The sequence below is a fragment of the Peromyscus maniculatus genome, chromosome 14, assembly GCF_049852395.1.
Source record: "Peromyscus maniculatus bairdii isolate BWxNUB_F1_BW_parent chromosome 14, HU_Pman_BW_mat_3.1, whole genome shotgun sequence".
NCBI lineage: Eukaryota > Metazoa > Chordata > Mammalia > Rodentia > Cricetidae > Peromyscus > Peromyscus maniculatus.
Window position 1 is genome coordinate 90985119 of NC_134865.1, and position 15659 is coordinate 91000777.

The 15659-nt window shown below is 38.6% G+C and overlaps 1 long non-coding RNA gene across 4 annotated transcripts in view; it reads left to right on the plus strand.

Annotated features, from left to right (window-relative positions):
• LOC107402612 (uncharacterized) overlaps nt 1-15659 on the plus strand; it is a 45879-nt gene that overhangs the window by 16577 nt on the left and 13643 nt on the right. For all 4 annotated transcript variants that reach the window (XR_013044569.1, XR_013044570.1, XR_006063699.2 and 1 more), the window contains one exon: nt 6706-6813. This is a non-coding gene — a long non-coding RNA (uncharacterized LOC107402612). The remainder of the gene's footprint in view (nt 1-6705; nt 6814-15659) is intronic.

Below are 15659 nucleotides of genomic sequence, written 5' to 3' on the forward strand. Positions count from 1 at the left end.
TTCTGCAAAGAAGATGATTGAGATTGTTTTGATTGAAGAAGAAGAGTTAAAACAGACTGGGGGCTGGGGTAACAACTCAGTGGGTACAGTGATTGATGTACAAGCATGGCCACCTGACTTCAGACCCTCAGCATGCACATTCAGACACATGCCTGGCTGTAATCCCAGCAACGTGGAGCAAGGACAGAAGGATCCTGGGGGTCCTACTGGCCAGTCAGTCTAGTTGAAACAGCAAGCTCCAGAGTCATAGAAATCCTGTATCATAGTTTTGTTTCTTGTTAAGGTAATAAAATTCTGTGATAAAGTAACTGGGGTAGATGGGGTTTATTTGCCTCACAGTTTTATTTCACCACTGTAGGGAAGTAGCAACAACAGAAGCTTGAGGGGGCTAGTGATATTACATCCAAATTCAGGATAAGAGAGAAAGAATGCATGTGTGCTTACATTCACCTCCCCTTATTCACTATCATGCAGTCCAGACTCCTGCCTAGGTGGTCACTGTAGGTGTGCCACCCACTGTGGATGGGTCTTACCATCTTAGTTAACATAATCAAGGTCTTCTCCAAAGACATGCCCATGGGCCAACCTGATCTAGACAATCTCTCATTGAGATTCTCTCCTTGGGGAATTCCACAATATTTCCTAAATTCATTTTCTTAAAATCCAATTATATTGTTTGGAGCATGTATTCACAGGTGGATATGTGTCTTCACAATATTTTCAAAGTATAACTGTAGTTAAGAATAAACTTAGGGAGTTTGAATTTTTTTATAGCCACTCTACCAGCAAACTGATTACAAGTAAAATAAGTACAAAACTTTGTGTAGGGTCTAGATTTAACACTAAGTCACAGTTTTACTATTTTGAGCTTTCTTTTCTTTCTTTTTCTTTTTAATTTTGATTTTGCCTTTGTCTACTTTGGTATTGTTTGTTTGTGGTCCAAAAACCAAAAATTATTAAAGTGGGATCTTGTCCTTTTCCAAAATCTTGTGCAAACTCAATGCCATAAAATAATAGAAGATGAAGTCATCATGCTACTTAGGTGGGAATTGCTGGCTGTTTCATTTAGCCTGTTCCCTACCGGGAAGTTAAAGAGCTTCTCTTGTGTGTCTGAAACTGAACACAACCTCCAAGAGCTGAGTGAGCTTATGGACTTGTCCAGTTCTTCCTTCACGACCTCAGATAAAAACAAAGCATGTAAAACAACACAACAGCTAAGAAACCACCCCACAGCAAAAGCACGGGCCAGCTGCTGGTGCAGCTCATAAATACTTCCATTTACATGCAGTTTCCAAATGAGAGTCTTGCATTTAAACTCTGAGCATCTATATACCTGGGGCTTCAGAGGCTTTTCTTACACATAGTTGACAAGTGTGGAGATGGTAGCCTCAGTTTATTATAATTATAATATGATGTTCTTTTGGAATTGTGCTACAGTGTAGCAGGCTGTGTTCAATTGCACAGACCCCCTTTTCAATGGAGTGAGAAGGCCTCTGCATTCTTCTATGGACAAATATTTGGGGGAAAGGGAACTGCAGGCAATGGGTATAGCAAGAAAAAAATGAATGAGTTCTTCAAAACTAAAGGTCAATATGATTTCACCTGCAAAACATTGAAAGTTCAAAATGCTTATTTTTTGAAAAGTGTAAAAATCTTGGTACTAAAGAAGTAAAAACAGACAATGTAAGATTCTATTAATTAATTTGTGTGTGTGTGTGTGTGTGTGTGTGTGTGTGTGTGTGTGTGTGTGCACATATGACATTTTGTGTGTGTTTTGGAGGTTGTCAGAAGAAACTTTCAGGGATTGGCTGGCTCCTTCCACCATGTGGGTTCAGGAGACTGAACTCAGTGTGAGACCAAAATGAGCCATCTTAGAAATAAGACCAAAATGCTTTCACCCTAAAACTAAGGCTTAAGATTTCTCCTTTTAGGAATAGGCCTTTAGTTACTGAAACCAGTCAGTCCAGATTCCAGAAACTAGGAAGTGTAAACGTACAGAGTCACAAGGTAGTCACGAGGTAATGACTGCCAGACTATGGAATGTCCTCTCCCTGGTTTCCAGGGTAACTGACCACAGAAATGTCCTCACCTGAGGGCAGCCAATGAGAAATGGTGGCGGGCAACCACCCCCTTAGAAGTAAAATTAAGCCATGATTTCTAGAAAGCCTCTAGAAGCGAGCCAATCAGAATTGTACCCATACTAGCACCCCTAAATGATGTAACCTTGTGGTTTTTTGCCTTTAAAAACTGAGCTTGCAAGAGGTGGGCACTTCCTCCAGCCTCCACTGCGTTGGATCTGTTGGATGAAGTCCCTGCTTAGGCTTGTATATCCTGAATTAAACCTTGCTTTTGCATTCTGGCATGCTCGTCTTTGGCGGTCTCTCTGGGGGTCGCGATCTGGGCACAGCACTCAGGACATTAGGCTTGCTGGCAAGCACCTTTAACCATGGAACCATCTCACCAACCCCTGACTTCCTAAGATTCTTATGGCAGTTATTTCCTTATTGTTTCATGCTTTAAACATCTCTATGTACTTTTTGCCCTTCTTTGTAGATCAACTTGATTTTTATTGTTATTTACTTTTAAAAAATGTTCACAGTATGTTAACGTGGAATGTAATTGCCTTCTTGCATTGTATTTAGATGCTTATTTAATTTAATCCTCAAAGTAGCTCTGTTAGAGAATCATTGGTGTTTTAGTATCATAACCAAGAAAGTAGAGGGTCAGAGATGTTGAGCATTGTCACTGCTGTCACACAGCTTAGAAACAGGGGAGCTTGGTCCACACTCTGGACTGGGGGAAGAATTACTGTAAACTGGATCCCTGGGAGTAGGCCTGAGGGAAATAAACACAAAGGAGACATTGGGAAAAATCACTTTATAGGATTTCTTTTGTGCTTGTAAGTAAATGATCAAAGTAAATTGAAAGCAGATACTGATGTTCAGAGGCTGCCCTTCTAATTATGTGTTCTGTTGGTCCCGATCAAACCTAAATTTGGAAACAAAATGAGGACTATACATTTATGTAAATGTTAATGATCCTTTCTGGAGAAGGCAGCAGTCATTTCAAGTAGTATTTCTATCCACTTCAGTCCTGTTCTGATGACTCTACCATTCATTCTCTCCTCTGGAAAGATGATTGCCATTTCCTTTCCACTAGAAGTTCACTTCAAATTAAGAGCTCTTTAAGATGGAAAGTTCAGAGAGTGTAAGAAGTTAATAATCAGAGAATATTCTTTTGCACTTCACCAAGGTTCTGTATTTAAAAAGATTAACGTTTAAGCTACCTGACTTTATTGTTTATTTCCCATCCTGTTCCACAGAACTGCTCTTATTCAGGGAGGAGAATATGCCCGCTTAGCAGTTGCCAGGCACTTACTGTCTCCTGAAGCGTGTCCAGTAATAGCAAGTACTTTACGTGTGTTTGAAGCCAAAGCAGAAGCTGGTCAAGCCAGCATGGATTAAGTTTCCTGGCAGCCCCATTCCAAGGAGCCAGAGAATGGACATATCTCCAGGATGTAGCTTAGGTGGATTCCTGCTGCCTGGAACATGGCACCTGATAAGATAAACTAGTTTGTTAAGTGTTTCCATTTTATTTTTGCAAACAAATGTCAGCCAGCTAAAGAAGGCTTGTAGTGCAAACACAGAAAATCCAGCTAATAATGAGTGTAAGATTCACTGTCCAGGAAGTGAGTGACTGCAGTTTGATGTCTAGGAGTTACCCAGAATGCTCATTCCTCAGCAGTAGTAAATGCTTGAGAATCTTAGATCAGATTGTATTTGATATGTTTGGTGTGGACTGGACATGTTTATCAAGAAATGGGACAGGTCCACGTTGCCTCTGAGTGCCCTTAAACCTCAAATAAACAGCTGTGATAAGTGGATAATTTGCTTGTTGAGCTTTGTAGTTAATAAAGAATAATGAAGCAACTCAATCTCTTTCATTTAGAAATTGTTAGTATTCTGCCTATTCCACTGTGGTAATCATCTGGAGTCTATTTCTCATCTTTGATGATTCCCATTTTTTTTTTTAGTTACCAATGAATAAACACTTAAGGTCAAGTTCTTTAAAAATTAAAATGAATTATTTTTAAATTGATAAAATTAGTTTAACATTAATATCAGATCTCAAACATATCTGCTTTGCTGTGTATTTACTGTTGGTAAGGAAATTCTCCAAATTAAATTATTAAACAAAAAAGAAATTATTATACAAATGAACTAACAATTTATTTGAAAAGGCTAACTTCCCACCTACCTTCATACCCACTTACATCAGGCCCTTTCTGTTTGAAATGCACATGGTTTGGCTGATTGTTTCTGGCATAGGCAATCACAAAAATTAAATGGTTGCCAATGAGTACAGCCAAATCTCTCCTAGCCTGTCATCCTTTTTTCAAGGACCTGCTTGGCTTTCTCAGGAATAAGGAGTCAAATCACACTTATAGAAGGTTCCCTCTTTGATCTTCCTGCCTCTTAACCCAGCTCAGGGAGGCTGGTATTTTACTGCAACTGCTAAAAAGTCTTTAGAAATAAATAATTATAATATTTATAGTTTATAAATAATAATAATGTATAATAAATAAATAATGGGTGGCTAATGAGTTTGGCTTTAGTATTTAGTGTGATATATTTAGTTGAGAAAAAGATCAAATACACTTTTTGAGAAAAAGAGGTAATATATTTGGGTATGCAAAATACACAGCTTTGCTCAAAATAGCTAAATGTTATTTAAGGCAGAGAACATCAGCTCCCTTGGGCTCCTACTCTACTATGCACATCTATATGCTCCATCATTGTCTAGTGAGAGCTTTTCATGACTTCTCATCAAAGCTATTGTCCCCAGATGTGAATCACAGAGTGCTTATGAGTAATTCTAATAAGGGTTTCATTAGGGAGGTTTGGGGCTTGTGAGTCCTGAAGGCTGTAATAGAGTGCAGTAGTTTCCAAATCCATTTGAACACAGAACTCTTCTACTGAGGTGAATCTACTGAAGCTATGGTCCCATGGGGTCACTTTGGAAAGCTCTGCAGTGTCAGTAAAATTTTTCATCTTTAGAAATTTTCTTTTGGTTATTGGGTAATAATAAGACCAAATAATAAGGCCCTCCTAAGTAACACAGGCTCAAACATTCTCAGCTTCTTTCTCTTTGCAAGTCGCTGTTTTGGTTCTTTGTAGTGAACCATATCTCACAAAGTTATGACTTGGAGACATGCACTCAAGGTCTCTCTGAGGAGATCTGTAGAGTGTGCCCTTACCTGCCACGAGTACTCTTCTAGAATGATCCCTCTGGTGTCATTCTTATGACCAAATGGTACAGGGGATTCACAGTGGGAACATGATCTTATGCTTTAGTACACTCTGATTCTACTTGACATATGTGCTATGCTCACCTTTAGCTACTTACATTCTTATCTTAGGATGGTTTCAAAGAAAAGAGGAAAAACCCTGGAAAGGATGACTGGTTTGGTTCACACAACATTCTCCTAAACTATTCTAGAGAAAAACAACAAAGCTCCAGGACTTGGAAGAACATATGTGTGGAAGTGCTGAGGTGTAGAATTTTAGTAAACACAGATGTACTAGTTTGCTAAGGCTTGCATAGCATAGTACCACACAGTTGTTTTTAACTCAGAAATCCCCCTGTCTCCATTATGGAAGCTAGAAGTAGGAAATCAAAGTATTTTCCAGGTCCATTTTTTTTTCTGAGAGTTTTCTTAGTTTTTTGATAATTGTCTTGTTACTGTGTCTTTTCATGATTATTCTTTCTGTGTGTATGTGTCCTAATCATCATGACAGAATCATATACGACTATGCCCCATTCAAATGATCTCATTTAATTTAATCACCTCTTTAAACTCTGTTTCCAAGTGCATCCTTATCTGAGGTGCTAAGGTTAGGACTTATCACCTAAATTTAAGATAACTGCTGTTCAGGTGTCTATATTTTTTTTGAGTCAAAAACGTGCTAGAGACATTTCAGAAACTAGGGACTATTGCAAAATTTCACACTCAGAGAGTATATTCAATGGCGTTTAATCCTTGCTTTACTTTTCCATAAATATATCTAGATTTTAACAAACTTGATGATCTGTACAAAGGTAAACTTTTGATTGTGTTATATTTAATACACAATCAATGAAAGAGAGTGTCTATATCCATTTCTTACAGTTCCTTTACTGTTTCCAATTCAGAGCATGTACAGGAGTTGATAATCTGTCCCTTCACACCAAGGCCAGGGCTAATGGTTGCATGGCTACTCTTAGTTTTGTCGAGGTGTGCGGAAATCAATGTCCCAACATTCCCACAACCTTTTCTTTGCCAACACTGACACTCTTGGTTACAGCACATGAATATAAGGCTAAAGATTTACTTGGCACCGAGGAACATTAGGGAATCAGACCTAGGTCACAGAGTCTTTACTTGAAAGGACCTTTGGTATAACAATATTTCAGTCATTTACCAACCTTGTAATGTGTGTGTGTGTGTGTGTGTGTGTGTGTGTGTGTGTGTTTTATCTTAACATTAAAATTCATTCTTAGTGTTGTTAATTATCTAGTGTATCTCTTTATACAGATCTACTTAAAAACTAGGTGTTAGTATGTATCCATACAAAATGATTTTGAGTTAGAATATGTTGGAAACATCTCTTGACTTCTAAAATCATATATATTATTTGACATCTGTTCTCTCCCATCACTCATCAGTGTGATATAGAGGCTCTGAAGGCCCTGGGGATGATGGAGTCAACAGAAGAAATCCAGATCTCTGAGTGACTCAAATGAATGTGACACATACAGGAAATAAACCTTGTGGTAAGCCACTGAGGCATTTATATTGTAAAAACTTATTTTCTTTATTTAGCCTCTAATAGTTTTTTCTTAAGTTAGTGCTTTCTATAAAGCCACTAGAATTATATTTTTAGCAGTCTACCCTATAAGTACTCAGTCTCTGAATTCTTTTACATTTAAAATAAATACCTTATGTAAACATTTACTGCTGTCTTTAGAAGTATATTACTTAGATGAAACAAAGGCAAGAGTAGTTACATGGGGTAGGCAATTGCAAGCTGCAATTACCCTTGCCTACTCTCTGTTTAGAAACCCTAGGTTCCTACTTTTGGGTGAATTCTTATCTCTAGTAACTCAGAATAAGTTCTTAGTGCATGATGCTCCATCAGAATGAAAAAGTAAAACTCGGTTGTATGATATATATCTGCGTAATGTAGAGGATCAGTGAACTTAAAAAAACAAAGTCCTTTCTCTTTTCCATTATTAGGATTTTAAAATAGCTTTAAATTTTTGTATTTTTTGCCTGGTTGTTGGAGAGGGCTTTTCTGAGGAGGGAAGGGATGTGATGAGGTGGGTGTGTTTGTTTCCAGCACCATTTGGAGGTGACTGACTAATATAGACATCCTGGGAATGGGGAAGCAATAATAAGTGTAAACCAATGTAGACAATTTGAGTTCAAGCAAATATGGTAGTGGAATATTCAGACTTAAATGCAATCAGTTTATTCAGTGATACTGTAAATCAAAATTGTAAACAGAAGTGCTCCTGGGACTCACAGATTATGTGTGTTGTCTTCCTGATCATAGCAGAATACCCTGTGCTTGGTAAGCAAGTGTGCTCTCTCAGGACAGCACACCCCCACCACCCACACTCTCTCCTGCTACCATCCCCAACTTTCCCTACCCACAACTACTTCAGGATGCTTGCATCAGGGATCCCTCTCTGTTTCTGAGCTCTATGTTCCTTGTTGCTTTGGGCTTCAGTGCTCAATGACTTGCTAAGAGACAAAATAATTTTATCAGCCTGATTGCCACAACTGGCTAATCCTGAAAACTGTTATATGTCCTTTGAGTAAAGGCCACATACAAATTTGGCCAGGCTATCAAACCTCAGAGCCATCCTCAGTGACATACTTTCTCCCAGAGCAAGGCTCTGCCTCCTAAAGGTTCCATATTCTCCATAAACAGTACCACTAGCTGGGGAGAAAGTGTTCAAACACATGGTCCTAAGGGGGACATAAACCACAATAAAAACTTGGGTATGCCATATATATGCAGTGTATAAATTACATCAATTTTGTTCCTGAAATGAATTAAATAATTTTCTTTATAATACCACACACACACACACACACACACACACACACACACACACACACACACACACGTGCGCGCGCATTGAGATTGTTTCCTTAGGCAATGTCAACAAATTTCATAATTTAAAAGGAAGAGGACTTGGTTGGTATTTGAAGAGTTACAGAATTCCTGAGGCTGGAGAGATAGCTTTGTGGGTCAAGTGCCTGCCTCACCAGCATGAGAACCTGAGTTCAGATCCCAGCACTATGTAGAAAGCCAAGCATGACAGTGTTCAGCTATGATCCCAGCACTAGGCAGGCAGAGACAAGGAAGGTCTCAAGGATTTGTTGGCTGGCCATTCTAGCGAAGCTGTGAGCTCCAGATTCAGTGAGAAACACTCCATCTCAAAAAGTAAAGCTCAGAGCAACAGAAAAAGACATCTGACACTGACCTCTACTTATTGCATGCATGTACACGTGTGCATTTTTGTACTGGCACATACATATGTACACATACACGGATATACAGACAAACACACAGTAACACATACATACAGATATGCACAAAGAATTCCTATTAAATATTTCATAACCTAAGTATTCTAACTTGGAATTTTTCAATTGAACAAAATTTCTTCCATCATATCAAGTACTCAGTACCATTCAAGATAATGTTTGGAGTGAAAAATGCAAGAAGTCACTTGGATTTAGTATCCTGCATCTTCATGTATACTATGTCTCAATTTTCATATTTCAGCTAGAGAATTAAGGTGGAGGCATGTAATGTTTGTGTGACTTTTGATAAATATTGTTGACTGTGTTTCACGAGGACTGGACTACACCAGATTCTTCTCTGACCACATGATATAAACTATGTCTTCAGGTTCTCACTAGTATTGAAAGGCAGCTATGGTCAGCTCTATACCACCAACACTGTAACATCTCACTAGTACTGAGAATTACCTGATTTTGTTGTTGATAATCCGAGAGGTTAAAATGCTCTCATATCAATCTGTTTCTTGATAACAAGTGGCATCTTGAAATAACTTTAAAAACAGTTAGCTGTTTGCGCAATGCATTTCTATTGCTAAAATATAATGTGTCTCTGTCATTTAGTTTCACTCCCAGTCCTGGTCTATGGTGCTCACCAGTGTGCTCACTTGTCATGTTCTATTGTCACAATGATGGACATAATTACAAACTTCCCAAGGGCTCTATTTGGAAACATAGGACTCCTGTTATATTCAAGGAACAGAAAGTCCAACTTCGTAAAAAAGAAAGCAATAAACAGGAGAATCTCTTTCTTCTGTATTACTTTTTATTTCCATGTTTATTATCATTGTTAAGAGGTTTTTCCTATTCTCACTTTGTGAAAAGGACAACTGTTCTAGAAGCTTTATATAAGTACATAATCTTTGGAATTTGTGATTAGTTACAGCCCCAGAGCACAAATAATATAAAATATACTTCTTCCTGAAACAAATGTTAATTTGCCTTCTTGAAACATGCTGTTTGCTGGTTACTGCTCAACTATCAACAGAAAATATATTTTGTTTATGAAGCCCTTTGGCCACTTAAAAGAAACAGATTTAGAAAATATAATTTAACGTCAAGCTTCTCTTAAGGTTGGGAGCAGCCATGGCTGCAAAAGAGCTCATTAGAAACTGATTGTTCCCCAGGACAGAGGGCAGGGAGCTGATCACACCCAGGATGGCAGGGAGGGCTGCTGCTCGGGGTTGCAGCACAGTTCAGGGTTGTGCTACCTAAGAGGAAAACTACCGCAGTGCCGCCTTCTACTCTACTTGGACATGTATACAGGCACTAAAGTTTCTAAAACTGAAAGGCATCACCTGTTATGTGTTTTTCTTTAATTAATCCCTTTGGGGGTAGTTACAGAATGAACTAAAAAACTTCTTGTAAATTTGGGTCTTTCATTTCAAATATTTTCTGCAGACGTGAGGATTTGGGGGCTTTTATTTCTTTTAGTAAGGTTCAGGCCACACATGGCATGGTAATTAGGTGGTGCAAATATCCTTTGTTCTTCCATGCTTGTCAGGGCTGGTCAGAACTCTGAGGAGGCATGATGAAGCCCACCAGCCAGAGCACACTTCCTTCAGCCTGTCTCATGCTCTTCTCGCCTGGTTTTCTTTCCTCTTAAATGTACTGCTTTATCTAGGCTAACAAGTTTAACAGTGCTCTGATAAGGCAAAAACTGGTTCCGTGAAGGAGAATGCTAAGGAGGCCTTCTCTCCTCCTCCCTCAGTGCTCCTCAAAGATTCTCTTTTCTAAACAACTACAGTGTTTCAGGCTGTAAGCAAAGCATTTTTCATAGTAGCATACGCTTTAAAAGTGAAATGTTTTTTGTGATTTTTGTTTGCATGTTTCTGTTCTGTGGCAGATAGTCGAGATTGCTTTTGGTTTATATTTTGTTTAGAAAAACTGTAGAAGGCCTACAGTCCGGTGTTTTAGAAAATTATCTTTGCCATTTACTCTTTGATAACATGTGTGTTTATTTTCTTAGATTTTTTTCATAAGCTGCTTTGTAGATGGAAGAAGTATCACTCACCCTAAACACCTGATAGAATTTTTGTTGGGATCAAATAACATATCAGAGTAAAAGTATTCCACAGTCTGTAATATTAGGCAGCTCTATACTGAAATTAATTAACAAAAATATAATTTTAGAAGTCTTTTTCCCTGTTACTATGACTACTTAAAATTGAAAACAGTGGCAAGGTAACTTTTACAGATTTCTCTAAAAGGTGTGTGCTGAGTTGCTCAGTTGGTGAAGTGTTTGCTGCTCAAGCATGAGTACCAGGTTTAGATCCCTAACACACATGCAAAAAGACGAGCATAGTGGTACATGCCTGCAAAGCCAGCGATGGGGAGACAGGGACAGGGAGATCTCTCTCTGGGGCTTCCTGGCCAGGGAGGCTTGCCAAAGCGTCATGCTCCGAGTTCAGTGAGAGGCCTAATAGAAAAAGGTGGATGAGCATACATATCAACATGCACACACATAGACACAAATACACATACATGCACACAAATACACATACACACAGGAAAGAGATGTTAAAGACATAGAAAAGAGAGATAAGCAGAAATTCTGTTAAAGGTTACTCCCAGGAGCTTGGAACATAGCTTAGCTGGTAGAGTGCTGATTGCCTACTATACAAAGAGCCCTGGTACTCAGCACCACATACACTTGGGATGTTGGTGCACACCTGTAGTCCCAGCACTAGGAGGTGGGAGCAGGAGGAACAGGACCTGATTATCCTTCTCTGTGACATGGAGATCTTGAGACAAGCCTGATGTATATGATACCCTGTCTCAAAATAACAATAATTGTTGAATAAAAATGATAATTTTGAGGGTAGGGTTATGAAATCAATATTTTCCATGGTGCTGCCAATGTAGTCAAGACAGGATTTTTTGTTTGTTTGTTTCATGTTATTTTTAGATCTTCTCTTTTGAGAAGAGTGAAAGTTGTTCACAATATTTTATTTTGAACATGGCCAAAGCTAGCTCATAAGTCCTTGTGTTTAATGCCATCAGTCTGCCCTGTGGGAAGGTGCAAGGCTGTCTGTCTTACAAAAGAGAAATCCCATTTATCATGATAACTGCATCTCACCATCCAGCTGGTTCTTTGCCAGCTCTCCACCACTTAATGGAGGCTGAATTAGGCTAATAGTTTTGTGCACTGAACACTGAGACTTTGAGTTCCTCACAATGATTCATGTGTTACAGCTGTGGCCCATACTCGTTAATAACATCTGACTTTCCACAGAGCCACACAGCTTCCTTCCCCCTCAGCTTATCTTTTGAGAAAATGTCAACTTTCCAGTTTTCTGGATAAGCATGTGAAAGTGAGTGAATCTTAAGTCTTTAATAAAAACCATTATTCAGAGTAGATGGAGTTAGTGGGAAAAAATTATAATTTTCTAAGTTTTCAGAGAAATTATTCATGCTTTCATTTTTTTGGGGGGGCGGTCAGAATTACAATTTCTTAATTACGGCCTGAATAATCCAGAGTGGACTTCAATAATCTTATAAGTAATTATGAATACTGTTTTTTGCATTTGCCCAAACATCTTTATGCCATAGAGTGTGTTATAGAGAAAATGACAATTGGTTCAAATCAAGAGGCAAGGAAGCAAAGGTACAGACTCTTATCTGTGTCTGGGATGTTCAGATTAAAATGGCAAAGCTACATTGATTCATGTTATGGAGTTTCATGTATCCTTGAACAAATGTTTAATATATTTTTGGTGTAAACATATCATCTGAATAGTCTCAAATTTTATAACAAAAGAAATTTGGTTGAATACAGAAATGGAAGGGATAGAAGCATTGAATTGGTCTTAAAGAAATAAAATGTGTGCTTGTGTAAATGATTACAAAGGCCACGTTCATAACTTTTGACAGATGATTAAACTTAAAAGCAAGTTTGAAAATGTCTTTCCATTGGTTCTGGTGGCTTTGGATGCAGTTGTTACACATTGTCTTCTGCTTAACAGACAAGTGAACCTGACCTGTTTTTCAGCACTCACTGTGGGGTGGGGAGAGTACACTGTCTGTGAATGCAGTTAGACTTCTGCTTTTGTGTGTTATTATCACTGTTAGCTTTGGTGGGGGATACTGTGTGCCGGGTCTCGCAAACATCCATTTTATCTCTTTTTCCTGTGGCTTTCAGTGCTTCAGTGCCCAGAGGTTGAGCCATAAAATAAAACATTTCCCAGATGTTCTTGTTGCTAAGTTTCCAGGTATGATTTGAATTCCTCTAAACTAATAGCCTTCTGAAGGACTTGGATTCCAAACTAAGTCAAAGGAATAAAAATCTGAATTCTGTCTTTCTGGTGGTGATACAGGCAGCATGGATTTAAGTTCAGCAACAATGCATTTGAATAAAGTACAACTCTATCACCCTGTCTTCTTTTTATGATATTTAGGCACCAATCCCTTTGTAAAACCTTCTCTGTCTTCTCCATGATTGATTCTGAAACCCTTAAACACACACACACACACACACACACATGCACACACACTTTTTTTCTCACTGTGGTGGTTTGAATGAGAATGAACTCTATAGGTTCCTATATTTGAATACTTGGTCCTCAGTTAGTGGAACTGTTTGGAAAGGATTAGAAGGTGTGGCCTCATTGTAGGAAGTGTGTCACTGGGGGTGAGCTTTGATGTTTCAAAAGACTAGGGCCATTCCCAGTTAGCTCTCTTTCTGCCTTTTGGATCAGATGTAAACTCTTAGCTGCTGCAGCTACTGCTCAAGCACCATGCCTGCTGCTATGCTAGCCACCATGAAGATCATAGACTTTGATCCTCTGGGACCATAAGCCCCAAATTAAAAGCTTCATTTTATAAGTTGCCTTGATCATGGTGTCTTGTCACAGCAATTAAAGTAACTAAAACACTTACTTTTGATAGAGATAGGTGGTGCACATGTAATCAGTATTGCTGTGGTACATTTTATCAAATGTTGGTATGTTAGCATTTTATCATTGTGACTTAATGCAGGGCCAGTGAGAGGACTCAGAGGGTCAGGGTGCTTGTTGCTGAAACTTATGACCCATATCATTTTATTTCAGTTGAGGTAGGACAAAGCTCCTTCTCTTGCATTAAGGCTGGGAAAGGCAACCCAGTATGGGGAATAAGTTCCCAAAAACCAGCTAGAGTGTTAGGGACAGCCCCTGCTCCTATTGTTAGGAGTCCCACAAACAGACCAAGCTACTCAACTGTCACACATATGTAGAGGGCCTAGGTTGGTCCCATGCAGACTCCCTAGCTGTCGTTTCAGACTCTGTGAGCTCCTATGAGCCCAGTTAGTTGTTTCTGTGGGTACCCTTGTGATGACCTTGACCCCCCTTGCTCGTACAATCCTCCCTTCCTCTCTTCAGCAGGATTCCTTGAGCTTGGCCCAGTGCTTGGCTGTGGGTCTCTGCATCTGTTTCCATCAGTTACTGGTTGAAGACTCTCTAACTCAGGATGATTTTTTTTCTAGTTCCACCTATTTGCCTTCAACTTTTCTGATGTCATTATTTTTAACAGCTGACTAATACTACATTGTGTAAATGTACCATGTTTTCTTTATCCATTCTTTATTTGAGGGAAATCTAGGTTGTTTCCAGGTTCTAGCTATTATGAATAATGCTGTATAAACATAGTTTGAAGTGTCCTTGTGATATGATTGAGTATCCTTTGGGCATATGCCCAAGAGTGGTATAGCTGAGTCTTGAGGTAGCTTGATTCCCAATTTTCTGAGAAATCACCATATTGATTTCTAAAGCAGCTTCTAAAGTTTGCATTACCACCATCAGTGGAGGAGTGTTCCCCTTGCTTCACATTCTCTCCAGCATAAGCTGTAATTAGTGTTTTTGATCTTAGACATTCTGACAGGTGTAAGATAGAATCTCAGAGTCATTTTGACTTGCATTTCCCTAATGGCTAAGGATGCTGAACATTTCTTTAAGTGTATCTTGGCCATTTGAGATTATTCTGTTGATAATTCTCTGATTAGAGCTATACTCCATTTTTAAAGTAGATAATTTGGTTTTTTGATGTCTAGCTTCTTGTGTTCTTTATATATTTCAAAGATCAGCCCTCTGTCAGATGTGAGATTGGTGAAGATCTTTTCCCATTCTTTTTTTCCCCATTCTTTAGGCTGTCATTTTGTCCTATTGACAGTGTCCTTTGCCATATAGAAGCTTTTTAGTTTCATGAGGTCCCATTTATTAATCGTCAATCTCAGTGTCTGTGCTATTGATGTTATATTTAGGAAGTGATCTCCTGTGCCACTGTGTTCAAGGCTATTTCCTACTTTCTTGTCTGTCAGGTTTGATGTAACTGGATTTATGTTGAGGTCTTTGATCCACTTGGACTTGAGTTTTGTGCAAGGTGATAGATATGGATCTATTTGCATTTTTCTACATGTCAACATCAAGTTATGCCAGCACCATTTGCTGAAGATGCTCTTTTTTCCCCCATTGTATAACTTTGGCTTCTTTGTAAAAAAAAAAAAATCAGGTGTTCATAGGTGTGTGGATTTATTCCTGGGACCCCCATCTTTAAGCAACAACTACTATTTCCAGTTAACTTTCTCTCTGTCTCACGTTCGTTGCCTCAAGAAGTGAGCTCTCAGCTACTATTCCAGTGCTATGCCTTCCTGCTGCCATGCCCCCAACCCTGATGGTCATGGACTTACCTTCTGAAACTATAAGCCCTCATTAAGTGCTTTCTTCCATAAATTGCCTTGGTCGTGACAATAGAAAAGTAATTAAGACATATACGGGTCCCTAATTCAACATATCTATACATCATTATATTAATACTTTGGTTAAATGCATGCCATTGATTGTTTTCGATCTATCTTCCATTCTTGATCATGAGGTTGATACAAGAGGTAAGAAATGTATTTTATTAATCTATGACTTAATATTTAAAATATTATATATATATATATATATCAAAAATATTGTGAAACTGAATAAATGAAAAGAGAAAGGAGAATATGAAGATAGCAGAATGGTAAAATAAAGGGAGTATTGAATAGGGATCTGGAAACCCC